This window comes from Canis aureus, chromosome 30 (assembly GCF_053574225.1).
Source record: "Canis aureus isolate CA01 chromosome 30, VMU_Caureus_v.1.0, whole genome shotgun sequence".
NCBI classification, from domain to species: Eukaryota; Metazoa; Chordata; class Mammalia; order Carnivora; family Canidae; genus Canis; species Canis aureus.
The window spans coordinates 7,248,810-7,264,669 of NC_135640.1; the positions used below are offsets into that span (position 1 = coordinate 7,248,810).

The window sequence follows — 15,860 nt, forward strand, 5'->3', positions numbered from 1 at the left end:
CTTTTAATATAATCATGCTTTGTCCTTTTAAATAAATTTGTATCTTTTTACAGGCAAAAGTGCTTTAAAAGCAGTTTTAGCAAGTATCTAGCAATGACCTAAATACATAGTAGATTCTCCTTTTTTTAATAATAAATTTATTTTTTATTGGTGTTCAATTTGCCAACATACAGAATAACACCCAGCGCTCATCCTGTCAAGTGCCCCCCTCAGTGCCCGTCACCCAGTCACCCCCACCCCCAGCCCTCCTCCCCTTCCACCACCCCTAGTTTCCCAGAGTTAGGAGTCTATATGTTCTGTCTCCCTTTCTGATATTTCCTACATAGTATATTTTCAATACATGTGTATGGAATTTATTCTGATCAAAGATTTTATTTTATTTTATTTTATTTTAAGATTTTATTCATTTATTCATGAGAAACACAGAGAGAGAGAGGCAGGGAAAAGCAGGCTCCATGCAGGGAGCCCGATGTGGGACTTGATATCATGACTGCGGAATCGCACCCTGAGCCAAAGGCAGATGCTAAACAGCTGAGCCACCCAGACATCCCTCTAATTTTAAAGGAAATTTAAATTTTAAAGGAAAGAGGTCATGAGAGTAAAATGTTTGCAAAAACAAGGTAAATCAGAGATAAATCAAGAGCTTCTTTATCTGTAAACGGTTCAGAGCCAATAAAGACTTCTCCTTGAAGTTTTCCTCTATGATTCAAACACTGTGATCCTCTAAGAACTGCCTTAATGAATGCTATCAAGCCAATACCTTTAAGCATTGTTTTGTTTTACTTTTATATTATTCATCATCTTACTCTTCTTTTTAAACCACAATCCTAGTATGATCCTGAAGCAGAATAGGGGCTCAGAAAATGCTGACTGGTCAGATGGATGATTCCTTTGCTGCACTGTTTAAAATAGATTTACTAATTGATTGGAGAAGGGTAGAGGGGGTAATAATTTTAATATTGCCCCCATTTCTAAAAAAAATGTTATACAAGATTGATTTGGTGTTCATTGAGAAACTTGAAGGAAAGAACTCTAAAAGCTCTGGAGAGACTCTAGAATAGTGGCTCAACAACAACAACAAAAATTCTGGATCCCAATTACATGCACTCTTATTTTAGCTCTACGAATTTGAAAATTTTGCATAACCTCTCTCTAGATCAGTTCCCTTAGCTACAAATTTTTACATACTAGTGTGTCCACCAAATGGTTGTAAGGATTAAATGAACGTATTATGTACGATCAATGTGTAGAACAGGGTTTCTCAACCTTGGCATAGTTGGCACAGGTAATTCTTTGTTGCAGGAGGCTGTACTATATCATGTAGGGTGTATGGCAGCATCCATGGAACCTACCTATTAGATGCCTGTATCTCCCACCACCAGTTGTCACAAGAAAAAAAAATGTCTTCAGACACTGCCAAAAAATATCTCCTGGGGGCAAACTCATCCCCAGCTGAAAACTACTGGTCTAGACTTTTCATTTAATTAGGAAAAAAGAAATAGTCATCTATTATATATTTGTACTAGGGTAAGATCTCAAAGTGGAAAGGTGTATAGTCTAAATCTCAACTTGTAGAACATAGTTCCAAAATAAAAACTGGGATAGAGTTGGGGAGGAGAATGCCACAATTATATTCAATTTAATAAGTATGTATTTTATGGTTTCAGAATTTTAGAAAATGTACAAGCTGACTACACATAGTGTCATTTATATATAAAGTAATATATAAGTTAAAGTTTTGCCTTACTTGGCAGAGGAAAAGAGTATAGAGAGATAGCAGATAAAAATAGACACTAATTTAGGCTTATATTTATTAAGGGAGTTAGTATTACTCTACATCAGTGGTTATCAACAGGGCTTTTTTATGAGGGACTGACAGCTTTTGGAAACTATTTTTGTAGTGAGATATGGTCATAGTAAATACAATAGTAATGTTGAAAGAGCACAGGCCAGTGGTAGGGTTGAGTACACCTAAGAACTGACTAGGGTTTGACACATTACAAAGAAAGGTAGAGAGGAAATGATTCCCACTCTAACTAAAAGCAGTTAATGAAATTCTTGTGGTGTCATCGGTTAGGGTAGAAAGTTTCACACACTCTTTTAGATATGTTTGTATATGATAAAAACTCATACCTGACCTATATTATAAGATTTGGCTTTAAAAATCCAGATAACTTCTCTTAAAAAGAGAGAAAACTAACTGTAAAAAGAAGAGCCTACCCAAATATAACTAATAAGGGTCAAAGACCATACCAAATACTCCTCTCCTCACTTTGATCCTGCAAGATTTGCTACAAAAAAATCACCCCTTTATCAATAAGTCAGAGATCATGCTTTGCATGCATTTTATTTGTGACTCCTTTCCCTAATGAAATTTTTGTGTGTGTTATAACTGTCTCTAATCCAACATCTCACCAATAATTGTCTAATTATTCATTAATAAAGACAACGATCTAGAAGTTTATATTTAATTGAGTAAATATATACAGTATTCTATAATTCCACATTTTTAAAAAGTACTTTTTCTATTAAAAGTTAGATTTTTCCTTTTTAATGCTATGAACATTGTTTTTGCTACTTGCAAATGAATTCATCATTTTTTCAAGTGATCAAATTTCTTCACTTAGAAACTATATGCAGGAGTCTATGATTTAGTTTTTATCTCCAGTGCCCTGCCCAATAACTGACATATAATAGGTTCTACTAATCCTTGTTGAATAAATAAATCAGTAATTATTTAAGCTACCTTATTTTTCCTGTCTTTAGAAGTCATTAATTTCTACTTCATTTTTAAGCTTCATACATGCAATGTATGTTGTTCATTCTGATTTCTTATCTTGCATATGGTTTATGTACAACACACTTAACAAATCTAACTTCTTTTCCCCATGTTTTGTGCTAAACAATGGAGGGACATAGATAAACCAAACACATATTGCCCTAACATTTTTAGAGTTCACAGTTCAGGGTTCTATAAAAATAATGCTTTTTGATAATGAAGAATCTTTATCTTGATCAGATTTAATGACACTCTTTAATTTTTAAATGCATTTCATTTCCTCCTCATTCGCTTTAGCTCAGTGTTTTGATATGGTGAATGTTTAAATACACTAACTCATTTTCAGATTCTTCATTATCAGTTCAAAAACTTTTAGTGTTTTTATAGTCTTTGTATTACTGGTTTATTTGAAGTACTTTATTTCATGGCAAACTGTGGAAGGAGAAAAAGAGTGACATAAATAGAACACAAATATAAGAAGCAAAAAAAAAATAGCTTGAAAAATAAAAACTAATATCATAGTTGAGTTAGGACCTGAGACTTGCACTACAATTACTGAGACTTTAATATCACAAAAATGTAAATTCTAGCTTTCTACCGAAAAATTCTCCAACCTTCTAAGTTTTTAAATAAAGGTAATTTGAGTATAGAGGGAACCTTGTAGAATAGACACAGGAAGAGTTTAAAAGTTTCATCAATGGCAGTAAATAAAATGATAATTAATCTCCAAAGACAATGATGATTATCCTTCAGGGATTTCATAAATTCATCGTCTCAGGAGATTATTACCTTTTGTAGATGAGATTTCAAATGAGAATACCATGTAAATTGACAACATTTCCCATGCTGCCAGAAATATGTTTAAAGAAGAAAAGCCTGAATTGTTTTCTTTTTTTTTCTTTTTTTTCTTTTTTCTTTTTTCTTTATTTATTTTTTTGTTTTTTTTTTTTAAATTTTTTTCTGAATTGTTTTCAACTCATTTTTATCAATCCTGAAAAGTGATCAGAAAAAATCTGTTATCCTGTTCTCAATAAACCGACACACAAAAATGGAAAAGACATTGTGGGCCACATATTCAAGACACAAGTAATGACTAATGAAACCAGACTTTCAATATATATAAGCACACATAAAAATGTATACATGTGTATGCATACGCACACACAGACACGGAAAGGCTGTAGTTTTATTGAATTAGCACTCAATCTAGAAGCAACCACAAGAAAAAAAATCCTTTAAAATCCCTAAAATTTCTTCCTGCAGAAATTGCAGAGAACATTATGTGGTTGTAAAATTTCCTGTTAAACACGTAGCAGAGGATTTACTTTTTATTGGTTTTATTTCTTTATAAAGAGTTCCAGGGATCCCTGGGTGGCGCAGCGGTTTGGCGCCTGCCTTTGGCCCAGGGCGCGATCCTGGAGACCCGGGATCGAATCCCACGTCGGGCTCCCGGTGCATGGAGCCTGCTTCTCCCTCTGCCTGTGTCTCTGCCTCTCTCTCTCTCTCTCTCTGTCTATCATAAATAAATAAATCTTTAAAAAAAAATAAAAATAAAGGTTTTATTTAAAAAAAAAAAAAAAAAAAAAAAAAAAGAGTTCCAGCCAAATGGATTCTACTATTAGAAATTCAATATTTCCTAAGGTATATTCGCAGATATAGATCCAATATTTTAAAAAAGTATGTAGCATTAACACATATTTTTTCAGATAATTTTAAGTAATTATTCAAATTAATATCCCTATCTTCAGTGACCCATTTAATAGAAAAAATATTCACATGCTTTTCTTATATTCAATTATCTTGACATCTCTACAGAAAAATAAGAAAATACATTGTATTACTTCCCTATTAACAAGTCCTAAATATCATTTTTTTTTAAGATTTTATTTATTTTATTCATGAGAGACACAGAGAAAGAGAGGCAGGCAGAGGCACAGGCAGAGGGAGAAGCAGGCTCCATACAGGGAGCCTGACATGGGACTCGATCCCAGGTCTCCAGGATCACGCCCTGGGCTGAACGCGGCGCTAAACCGCTGAGCCACCTGGGCTGCCCAATATCATTTTTTCTTAATGGTGACATTTACTAATTAATATATTACAAGTATGTCATAGACTATAAAAGTAGATTAAAAATATCAGGAGAGATCTTAAAAATAGAAGAGTTGGTAAAGATGTTTTATTTTTTTTTAAAGGATTTTATTTATTTATTCATGAGAGAGACACACATACACAGAGGCAGAGACACAGGCAGAAGGAGAAGCTGGCACCATGAGGGGAGCCCGATGTGGGACTTGATTCCGGGACCCCAGGATCACGCCCCGGGCTGAAGGCAGATGCTCAACCGCTGAACCACCCAGGGAGCCCGGTAAAGGTGTTTTATTGGACAAATATTTATTGAGCCCCAAAGAAGCACTGGATATGCAGCTTTCATTTCATATTCAATAGGACCTGGAATTTCCTTTATAGAACTAATTTTCCTAAATTTTGGGTAAATCTAACCTTTAGACAATTCCCTAGAAGCAGTTAGTACAGCTTGATAATATCAAGTCACTAAAGCTATTCTGGAAACTCAAGTACTCCAACGAAATTAAGTTAGTGACTTGAAATAATGCCTGTAGGTTAATGCCTGTGGCACCTGAAGAAAAGAAAGAAAGAAAGAAAGAAAGAAAAGAAAAAAAACAGAAAGAGAAGCAAATAGTAAAATAGAAGATGAACAAAGGGCATAGATAGAAAAAAGAGAGAGATTGCATAAATTTCTACTCCTGAGGAGGCCAAGAGAGACCATTAATGAGAAATAACTCCAGAAACCAGAGAAAATAAAATTAAAAGATGTATTCTTTGTTTATTTAATATGTACTCTATGCAATTATACTTGCTCTCTTAGAGGTGGATTCTTTCAAATTTCCAATCTGTACTTTATTTTTTTTTAAGACTTTATTTATTTATTTTTTATTTGACAGAGACAGAGAGCGCGCACAGTGAGAGGAGCAGCAGAGACAGAGGGAGAAGAAGACTGCCTGATGAGCAGGGAGCCTGATGCGGGGCTCGATCCCCAGACCCTGGGGACACGACCTGAGCTCAAGGCAGACGCTTGACAGACTGAGCCACCCGGATGCTCCTCAATCTGTAATGTAAATACTTTGTCTTTAGCTAGGTTTTTAAGATGCTTTTATTTTTTAAATAGACTAGGCTTATTTATCTGCACTAGTTTTTTTTTTTTTATTCAAATAGTAATATCTGACATTTGGTGCATATTTATTTTGTGTCAGACACAGTGAAGATTGCTTTGCATATATTTTAAATTGGGCTTATTAAGTCTGTTTTACAAATCAAGGAACTAAGTCTCACGGAAGTGGAGTTAAATATTTTCCACACCCTCCTCACCATATCATAAATATTAGTGATCAGACTTAAACTTTCCAGCATGGTGCAAAGGCATTTTAAATGATCTTATGTACGTAAAATTCTTCCTGGTCTCTTCTACCTTTCTTAAGTGGAGGCAAGTCCTAAAGACTTGTTGGAAGCTTAAGCATCCTTATCACTTACTCTCTTCACTTAGTGGGCCTAAGTATGATAAATGCAACACAGATGATGTACATCAACTGAATGTCTTTATCCTCCTCAAGTAACTGAAATTTCACTGGGATTCTCAAATAATCTAGAAACAAAATTCAGTATGCTTCATTAGCATAGTCAGTGCATTTGCAGTCAGCTGGTAGTCAGTAGAAAGAATACCAGGAGTCAGAAAAAGATAATACTTGTAAGTCAGAAAATCTGTAATTTGTGTTCAGGTTTTACCACTTCCTAGCTCATGACTTTGGTAAACTCAACGACCTATCTGGAGAGGTAAGAAATTAACCTTTACTCAGAGCCTGCTATGTACCAGAAATATTACTTATATCACAGGGGTTTTGCCGAATTAAATAAGATATACAAATATAAAAACTTCCTTGCAGTATTATGCAATGTAAATTGTACACTGTTACACTAACAATAACAAGAAAATAATAATTAGCATTATTACTATATTACTGATCTGTCCAGAGCTGTTGCAGATTCTTTCATATGAAGTCATGCCCAACCAATACAATGGTTAAACAAAATAAAAAATACTGTGTATTCTTAGAAAAATATCTAGATATAAAGGTGGATTGGATTAAACAGAACTAAAGTGTTTTCATCAAACAGAAGAAACAACATGTATCTAATAAATATCTCTTGTGTATGATGAACTAGACTCTGCCTATGACACAGGACACACAATTTTAATGTGAAAGTGCTTATGTGTAACCAGCAGATAAGGCTTGCTCTTCCTGCAGGCACATACACCTTCTATGCAAGTCATTCCCTTACTATAGTCAATCAATTAATTCAGTCTGATAAGGATTCTTAATATCTCTTTAGAGTAAACAGGCATCTGTTAAATAGATCTTTCCAGATATTTGGCATATGCAGAGGTGCTGAAGAAGGCAGTGATGCTTAAGGCAGTATTTTGAATGACTGTAACAAAATGCAATATGTTTCAAACCATGTAAATATCTCCTTACAGTATAATGTCTAGATCCTAATACAAAAGTGGTTCCAAGAGATTAAAAATATGTGAGACTATATTAATATCACAGACACTATAAATAGGACACACAAGACAAAGAAACTATGAAGCAAGAAAAATAGTGAGGGTAGAGAAAATGAAAATTCTATTTTAAATCAATGCTCATCCAGCATACCTGTCTGCATGCTCTATTACTGAAGATCTAGGCTCACTTTTACTGCTTAGAAATTTTTTAGAAGGCAAAAATACTTAGATTTTGCCCATTTACTTGATTTATGATAAGACTGGATTGTCAAAGTGGCAACTAATATTTAGAAAGAGAGAATGTGATTTAGTTTTCTTGCTAAGCTCCATTTCAAGACTCCAGCAGGTTCACCTGAGGGCAGAGATCGTACAATAAACAGTGATTTGCAAGTCAGAAAGGGTAACTAGTTGATTCCCTTCAGTCTCCAAGCCTTTTATGTTATCTCAATTACAGTTATATAAAGAAATATTTGCTTTGATGTTTTTTCTACACTACCAATTTATGGTGAAACATATGACTTAGCTTACATAACTATCCCTTGAGACAGTTAATATAGTTGGAAGAATCTGGGAAATTGTAAACTGTTTTACTACTTATCCCTCATTAAAATTAAAATTAGATTTAACCCATGTCATTTGCTACACATCAAAATTCAGATAAACCATCACATTAAAATATGAATGTTTGCTGAGGCTAAAGATGTGACAGTTTAGGGGCACCTGGGTGGCTCAGCGGTTGAGCGTCTGTCTTTGGCCCAGGGCGAGTCCCTGGATTGAGTCCCACATCAGGCTCCCTGCAGGGAGCCTGCTTCTCCCTCTGCCTCTGCCTCTGTCTCTCTCTAACCTTCTAATTTCTTGGCTTTTAAATCAATTGTTATTGGCCAGAACAGTTTTGGGGTGAGAGGGTAGATGGATGACCAAAATATTAAGTATGTTTTTACTGAAATAGTGAAATTTTGACTGTGGAACATATATATCTAAACTTTATTTATAGGAACTGCTTCTTTTATTATGATTTTTTATATTCTTACCAACTTTAAGATCAATTATATCTTTAAAATGGAAATAAATTATTAAAAACTCTAAAATCCCTTATACACAAAATTTTCATTTTTAACTCTTTGAAGGTAAATCATGACATCTCATATTTATCTCTTAATACAAAATCCTACCTTCTCATAATATTTGCTCCCTGGACAGAAGAAATTACTGTATTAGTAGTTAAAAGCGATAATTTCTAGTTGTCTACTTTAATCAACTAATCTGTTTGTAGTTGACAACATAAATTTTATCTTTTAAGATAAATCTTATCTTTCATAAAAATGAAATTTCTATACTTCTTTTAATATATAATTTTTAAAATATCCTTTTATAAAGTGCTGAAGTGAGAAAAATAAACTAGCAATTTTCCATTAAGTTTTATGAAAATAATTAGACTATGATGGTGTAAAATATAAAATAATGCACAAATATTTTTTCATTATTGTTAATATTAAAGTTACTAATTATAATTTAAACAGTCTGAAACTAATAAAATTATGGCAAGCTAGTGATAAAATCTTTAATTTACACACACAAGAAAAACCTGCTATTTTAAATTCAAGAAAATGTCAAGAGATGGAATTGAAAGTCGGATTAAGCAAACTTGTAAAGGACACAGAGTTACCTGGAAAGGAAGGCACTCAAGGAGGAAACTTTAAGTAAGTAATGATAAGTTCAGAAATAAATGTTAACTGAGGTGAAAGCAATGGAAATCAGGACCTGATAAAATAAAGATGTGTTTGGAAATTGGGAGCTATGAAACTGGTTTACCAAGTAGAATATGGGTATTCAAATCAGTTGATGGTGAGTGAGAGAAACAAAGATATTCAGGAGTTTTAGTTTTAGAGGGTTAGTGCACATCAGTACCTTGCAAAAAGCAATAAATGTTGAGAGGACAGTTTGTATGGTTTTATTATTGTGTTGTCTTGTTTTAATGTACACTGCTGAGGGAAACAAAAAAAATAATTCATTTGAACATATAGACTCTGAGATGCTCATACTACCTCCAAAGACATGTAGTAGTCGGGTAAACTAGTTAAACTACTCAAAAGTCAGATCTTGCCAGAAAATCTATGTCATGGAAATCATATGAATGGACAAACCCCTCACAGAAGAGGAAGCAGATCATGAAGACAAAATAAAAAGGCAGAATATATACACTTGATATATATCATTTAATATTCAAAGAAAAAGATGATTCCACAAGGAGATTATAGAAACGTCTGATTATCATCAAAGAAGAAGTGGTGCTAAAGCCAAAGCAGTGTTTAGTGGACAAATGTGCCAAATGCGACTGGGATATTCAAATAGGAGATCATTGACCTTCTAAATTAGAAAGTAACTATGTCATCTGATGTTTTTTGTTTGTTTTGTTTTGTTTTGTTTTGTTTTAATGTTGGTGGAGAATGGAAGCCAGACTGGGTGAGTTGAGATGTCAGTTGAAAGTGAATGTGTCAAAATAGATTAGAAATGGTTAAATTATTTATGGTTTTAAAGAACCATATAGTCTCAAAAAGACTGAACATTTTTCACCATATTTTATTTATTCTCATTTTTTTCTTTTTTCTTTTTTTTTGCTACAACTTCACAACATAGAATTAATCCCATAAATACATCCAGTTTTCTGTTGTTGTTTTTCATTTTGAGCTAGCCTACTTTCCTACTAATTTAGTTAGTTTAATAGTTTTATTTTTATTAATTTTTGAAAATACAAATCACCAAATTACAATGATAATCTATTTCTGGGATTCCCCCTCATATTATTTTTTCACTCTCAATATCCAAACCACATTAGTGATTGGGGGATCGGTATCTTCTAATGGCTTCTTTATGCTTTATTTTTACTTAACCTCAGTATTCAAGGGGAAACTAAGGAAGTACTTACAACTGAAGAAAATAAAATATTAAAAGTTCAGATATTTAGGTAGATGATTTAATATCAAGGCCCTTTTTAAGATATTACTATATATTAAAATTTGAAAACAGAAGGAAAAATGTGTTCCTTTGAGTTAAATAAATGTGTAAGGTCAAGTAGAAGATAAATGAAAACGTGTATGTTACTGGTTATAGGTGAACTTTGAATTATCATTATCATAAAATTAAGTTGACCAGTAAAAATGCACTATTTTCTATGATACAAATATTTCTGTCAAAATCTTTCCTGTTGTGTCTTTCCCCTGAGCTGGCAATTGCTATGTTACAAACTATTCAGCAGTAAATATCTCCCACTGAAATCAACCTAAATTATTCTGATGTCCATATGTCATTTTTTAGATGCAAACCTGAGACATCATTAGCACTAATGATGTGAGGCTGCTTTTTGTTGATACCTATTGCTATTTAATGACCCAACTACCTGAGGCAGTTTTGATAATTTGAAAAAAAATGATGGAAAATCATCCAGTATTTGCTCCAGGAGAGATTTGATTACAAGTTCTTGACTAAGCAAGCCTACATCAAAGGTTTTCTGCTATCCTAGGAGAAATGCTTAAAGAAAGAAAAAAAAAAAAAAAAAAACTAGGCCATCAAATTATTTTTGTTTCAAATGAAAATGTTTTGCATTATTTCAGTTATAGTTAATATAAAATTTATTTTTTTCATATTTAAAGGAAAAAAGTAACACCTTTTTATCAATATACTTTTTTAAGATTACTATTTTCTGGATAGGAGAGCAAATAGGATATGTCCCTCAAGTACATGAAATCCCTAATATACCACTGAGATAACCAGTGTTTGTCTCACATTACTAGCTCTTCTCAATTTACCTTAAGACATTATTTTCTTTAATGTATTAATGATGAGCCTTTATAAAATGTTTCCCTTAATGAGATGTACTGACCCAATCAATTGCTTGAATTTTAGCTTGTAATCTGGGTCTTCGATGTTGGAAGGGCATGTGAAAAACATTTTCAGTAGCAATTTCAAAACTGCAGCAAGAGCAGAAAAACATGTTTCTTGAATAACAAAAATTATTTAAAATCATTAACCTAATTAACATTTTCACCTGGTCTTCAACTAATGTGCAAATGGTCAGTTGACAACAGTAATTATTCAACTACAAACTAAGTGGTCAATTAGATACACAATTACCCAATTTGTATGCACAGAAGAGAATTTTAATACTAAAAAGTTATTCCTAACCAGTATAGATATAATATAGATGTAAAATTTAGTCTGTAATCAAACCATGTACCCTTTATCTACCTTTTCAAATGTGTACGTGGAAACATTACTATTGCGTGACTCATATTACAAATAATGAAACGATGTAGGTATTTTGATAAAGATAATCATTTTTATGTATATCACTATTATGGTAGATGACAATCATTCCATTCAATTAAATTCATTCATACAATCATACAATCATTCTTTTATAATTGATACATTAAACACAAACTGAACCTTCTACTGCAAGATTCAATTCAGTATGTAATGCAAAAATTAAGTCTCACAGGGGCATTATGTTAATAATCAAGGGGGTAATATAATGTACATATGTGTCTATGAGAAGAGAGAAAGTGCTAAAAAACAGCAAAAATACAATATGTAAACAGTTTTTTACGTATAAAACAAAGTTAACTTTAGAAAGTATTAAAAAGGTTAAAGTGATGCGACAGTGAATATAATCTATTATGCTCAATCAACGAGTCATAAATTCATAAATGTCTTACATGCATTTTAGGAAGTAGAGTTTACATGCTATAGCAACATATATTTCACTTAGTTTTTTATATTAATAATTGAAAATAATATAACTAAGCCAAATTTTCCCATATTTATAGATACTCGTTACATTCCAAATGAATGGAAATTCATTCCCCATATCCCGTTATTTCAAAGGTCAAGCCTGCAAACTCAGGGAAGAATCTCTGCCACCAAAATTTTTGAAAAATTCCACTGAACCAGGTCTTTCTATAGATTATTTCACTGGCTCTTGTTCTAATATATCCCTTTAACGTATCACACTTTTAAGGTGAGATATTTAATTTTCCCTATATTACAGACCTAAACTCATTAGACAATACAAAATACATATTACACCCTTATCTGGAAATTTGAGAGTCTGCATTTCTCTGGATCCAGCACTATAAAGTAAGCTGACATTCCTATCCCACTATTGACCAGTTTTATATCTGCAATTACTTTTTTAAGAAAGCCAGGATTATTTGAAACTTTGACTGACCCTTCCTCAGGCTTTGCCTCAACAGACAGGAACCAGCTATATATATATATCAATATGAGCCTCATATAGAATTCTGGCCACTGAAATTTTCAATTTATATCTTAATAATTGTTAGCTATGTCTGTGTCATATAGTATGTGTATATTTACCTTTTTTAAGAAACTTGCAAAGATATTGATTGATCCTTCCTGGTTCTTCTCCACTGCTAAAGGAATTATTTATGTGTAAACGATTCTGTAGTACTATTAAATAATAATAATAATAATAATAATAATAATAATAATAAATAATAATGGCTGGGATCATAGGACAGCTCCTTAGTGACAGTATTCCCAGAAAAAAATCAGTGATTTCTAATATGTGCTATTATTTTGTATGGTTGTAAATATTTCAAATAAACTCAACAGTTTATCTGATTCGTTTTCAATCATTTATCAATTTTTCTTGGAGGGTAGAACAGGTAGGCACACAATGAAAAATTAAGTACACTAAAGTTGCATTGAAAGATTATATTTAAACTAAGTGGAATTTTGGGTCATAATTCCTTTAAATATTTTCTAAACTAAAATTACTGAGATCATTCTTTATAGAATAGTACTTTGCTTCTCAAAATAATTACTCATATATGTATCTGTTCATTGGAAACCTCATTTTCCCCCCAGGATACTTATGTCCTTCTTGCTCCTCTAAACTAGGTTGGATGGTCTTTTACTCAGAAACATCTTAGGTAGCATCCTCAATTTTCACAAGAAATTATTCTTATCTTCTACATTGCTTGGTCCCAACTGATTTATATTAAAATACATATTTTGGGGATGCCTGGGTGTTTCAGAGATTGAGGGCCTGCCTTTGGCTCAGGGCGTGATCCTGGAGTCCTGGGATGGGATCCTGTGTCAGGATCTCTGCATGGAGCCTACTTCTCTCTCTGCCTGTGTCTCTGCCCCTCTCTGTATGTCTTTCATGAAAAAATAAGTAAAATCTTTAATATATATATATGTTATATATATATAGTGCCAAGAAATGCAGTACTTTTGGAAATTTTTGATAATTTTGAATAATTTAAAGATCTCGTTGTTATTTCCTCCAGATTAGTGCTTCTCAAACTTAATTGCTCAAAAGAGTCACCTGCAGTGCATGCTAAAAATATGGATTATTTAATACTGAATTAAGAGACCAGGGATGGATGTAAGAATTTTTTATATTAAATAAGTGCTGTAACTAGTAGTTGTGTAATTTTAAAATACATTCTATCTCCTGATAATATATGTATTGACTACTGCATCAAGAATTTGTTGAAATACTAAATGTGACTAAACCAATTTATTTCATTTTAAAACAGCCTTAATAAAATGTAATTTTTGTATTGCTAAGGCCAGAACAGAAACATACACGTTTTGAAGTCTCAAGTTTGTCATAAGGCTTTTATTTTGAATCTTGAGGTTTCAACTTTTCTTAAAAAGAAAAACATACTGGGATATATAATTTTTAAGCTTCTTTAAAGTTTTAGGCCAAAAATATTATATTTTAAAAAATAATTTTGAAATCGTATTAAATATACCCACACTTTGGGTCCAAACTGAAAATTTCCTTACTTACCTTTGAACTCCTTTCCTATAACCTATTAAAGCTGCTTTAGCATCCTATAAATAAATTATTCCTATGCATTCAATTTTTGTTTTTTTTTTTTAATTTCAACATAGCCATTCTCATCATTTTATCCAATCACACTGTCTAATGTAAACTGACTTTTGCTGGTGAAAAAATTTGAAATTAATTTGATATTATTTGTGGTAGGAAACAAAAACATTTCTTACCCTATAGCATTATAATTTTATGTGAATTTATAGTTATAAAATTTCAAAAGGTTTTTTAAAATGTATTTATAAAGGTATAGCCTCTCTGGGAAAACCCGGGTATATTTTATATTTTCCATTTCAATTAAGTCATGTGTTCATATTAGAAAAATGCACTGAGCAAGGTGGAAATGAATAAACAAAAAAAAAATATGTGCACACCAGTGGTGCTAAAATAGTGCCATACAAATTTAATATGCATTGGCCCTCCACGGACTTTTAAAACCTGTAAAAGTAAAAACACAAAAGTTTAAACAAGGTTAAAAAAAAGTAATATACGGAAATATGAGAAATTATTGGAAGAGAGGATAAGTGCTATGAAAACTCAGAAAAGAAGAAGCAATTCATCCAGTTTAACACTTCTATTGTATAACAGAAAAAAATAGACTGAGAGGTTAGGTGAAGCAGCCAAGTTCACACTGCTGGTTAATGGCCCAAATATTTCTAGGTGATAAGGAGATCCTTGTGATTCCAGGCATCATAAAAATTTCCAGTAATTCTTTGAAAATGTAGGGTTTCTTTTATGTGAACCTGAAATAGAACTGCACTAGGAGTGACTTTATTTCTACCATATGTTAAAATAACTATATTATCCTCAAGATGAATTTAATCAGAACTGTGAGAATTGGGTTATCTCCTAAACAGCAGCCAAGGAAATTGATTTTTGTATTTTTCAAGATTAAGAAGAGCTGGTAAATATTACTGAGCAGGAAAACTAAAACTCTAATTCTCAAATATATCTTATCATATTTTGTTCAAAAAGACCAATCTGAGAGTGAAGGTTTTCATTCGTTGTCACAAAATGTATTTTAAGAAAAATATGAAATTCTAATGAAGAATGACTACTTGTAACCTATGCAAATATATAAAAATATTTAATATATTTGCATTAAACCTATTTGTTAGTCATAAAATATATACATATGATATATGTGTATACATATATGTATGCCTATATTTATATATACATAATTTGAAAATTTTAGAAAGATAAGTGCCACAAGAAAATGCCACAAACTGGGTGATTTAAATAATAGAAGTTTATTATCACACAGTTCTGGAGGCTAGAAATCTGAGATCAAAGTGTTCACAGGGCTGGTTCCTTCTATGGACTGTGTCTCTCCCTTTAGTTTGTAGAGGACTACTTTCTCCCTATGTCTCTTTACATAGTCTTCCTTCTGTACGTGTATGTCTCTGGGTCCACATTTTCCTTTCTAAAATCACAAGTCATATTGGATTAGAGCCTACTCTGTTGATTGCATTTTAATTTAATTACTTCTGTAAAGGCTCTATCTCAAATATGGTCACAGTTGGAAGTAATGGGGTTTAGTAGTACAACCTATCTTTACTTGTGTGGAGGATATAATTCAACCCATAAAATCATGTTAGAGCTATATAAAATTATAGTGTAATATAACATGAATA

General features: G+C 32.2%; 1 protein-coding gene and 1 long non-coding RNA gene across 4 annotated transcripts in view; both read right to left on the reverse strand.

Annotated features, from left to right (window-relative positions):
- The window catches only part of CADM2 (cell adhesion molecule 2), a 1,060,955-nt gene that overhangs the window by 693,268 nt on the left and 351,827 nt on the right, over positions 1-15,860 (reverse strand). The gene's annotated exons all lie outside the window — the stretch shown is intronic.
- Positions 1-15,860, reverse strand: part of LOC144301715 (uncharacterized) — a 39,909-nt gene that overhangs the window by 22,325 nt on the left and 1,724 nt on the right. Inside the window, exons 2-3 of the long non-coding RNA XR_013368450.1 lie at positions 12,732-12,787; positions 11,236-11,323 (exon numbers count right to left, since the gene is read on the reverse strand). This is a non-coding gene — a long non-coding RNA (uncharacterized LOC144301715). The remainder of the gene's footprint in view (positions 1-11,235; positions 11,324-12,731; positions 12,788-15,860) is intronic.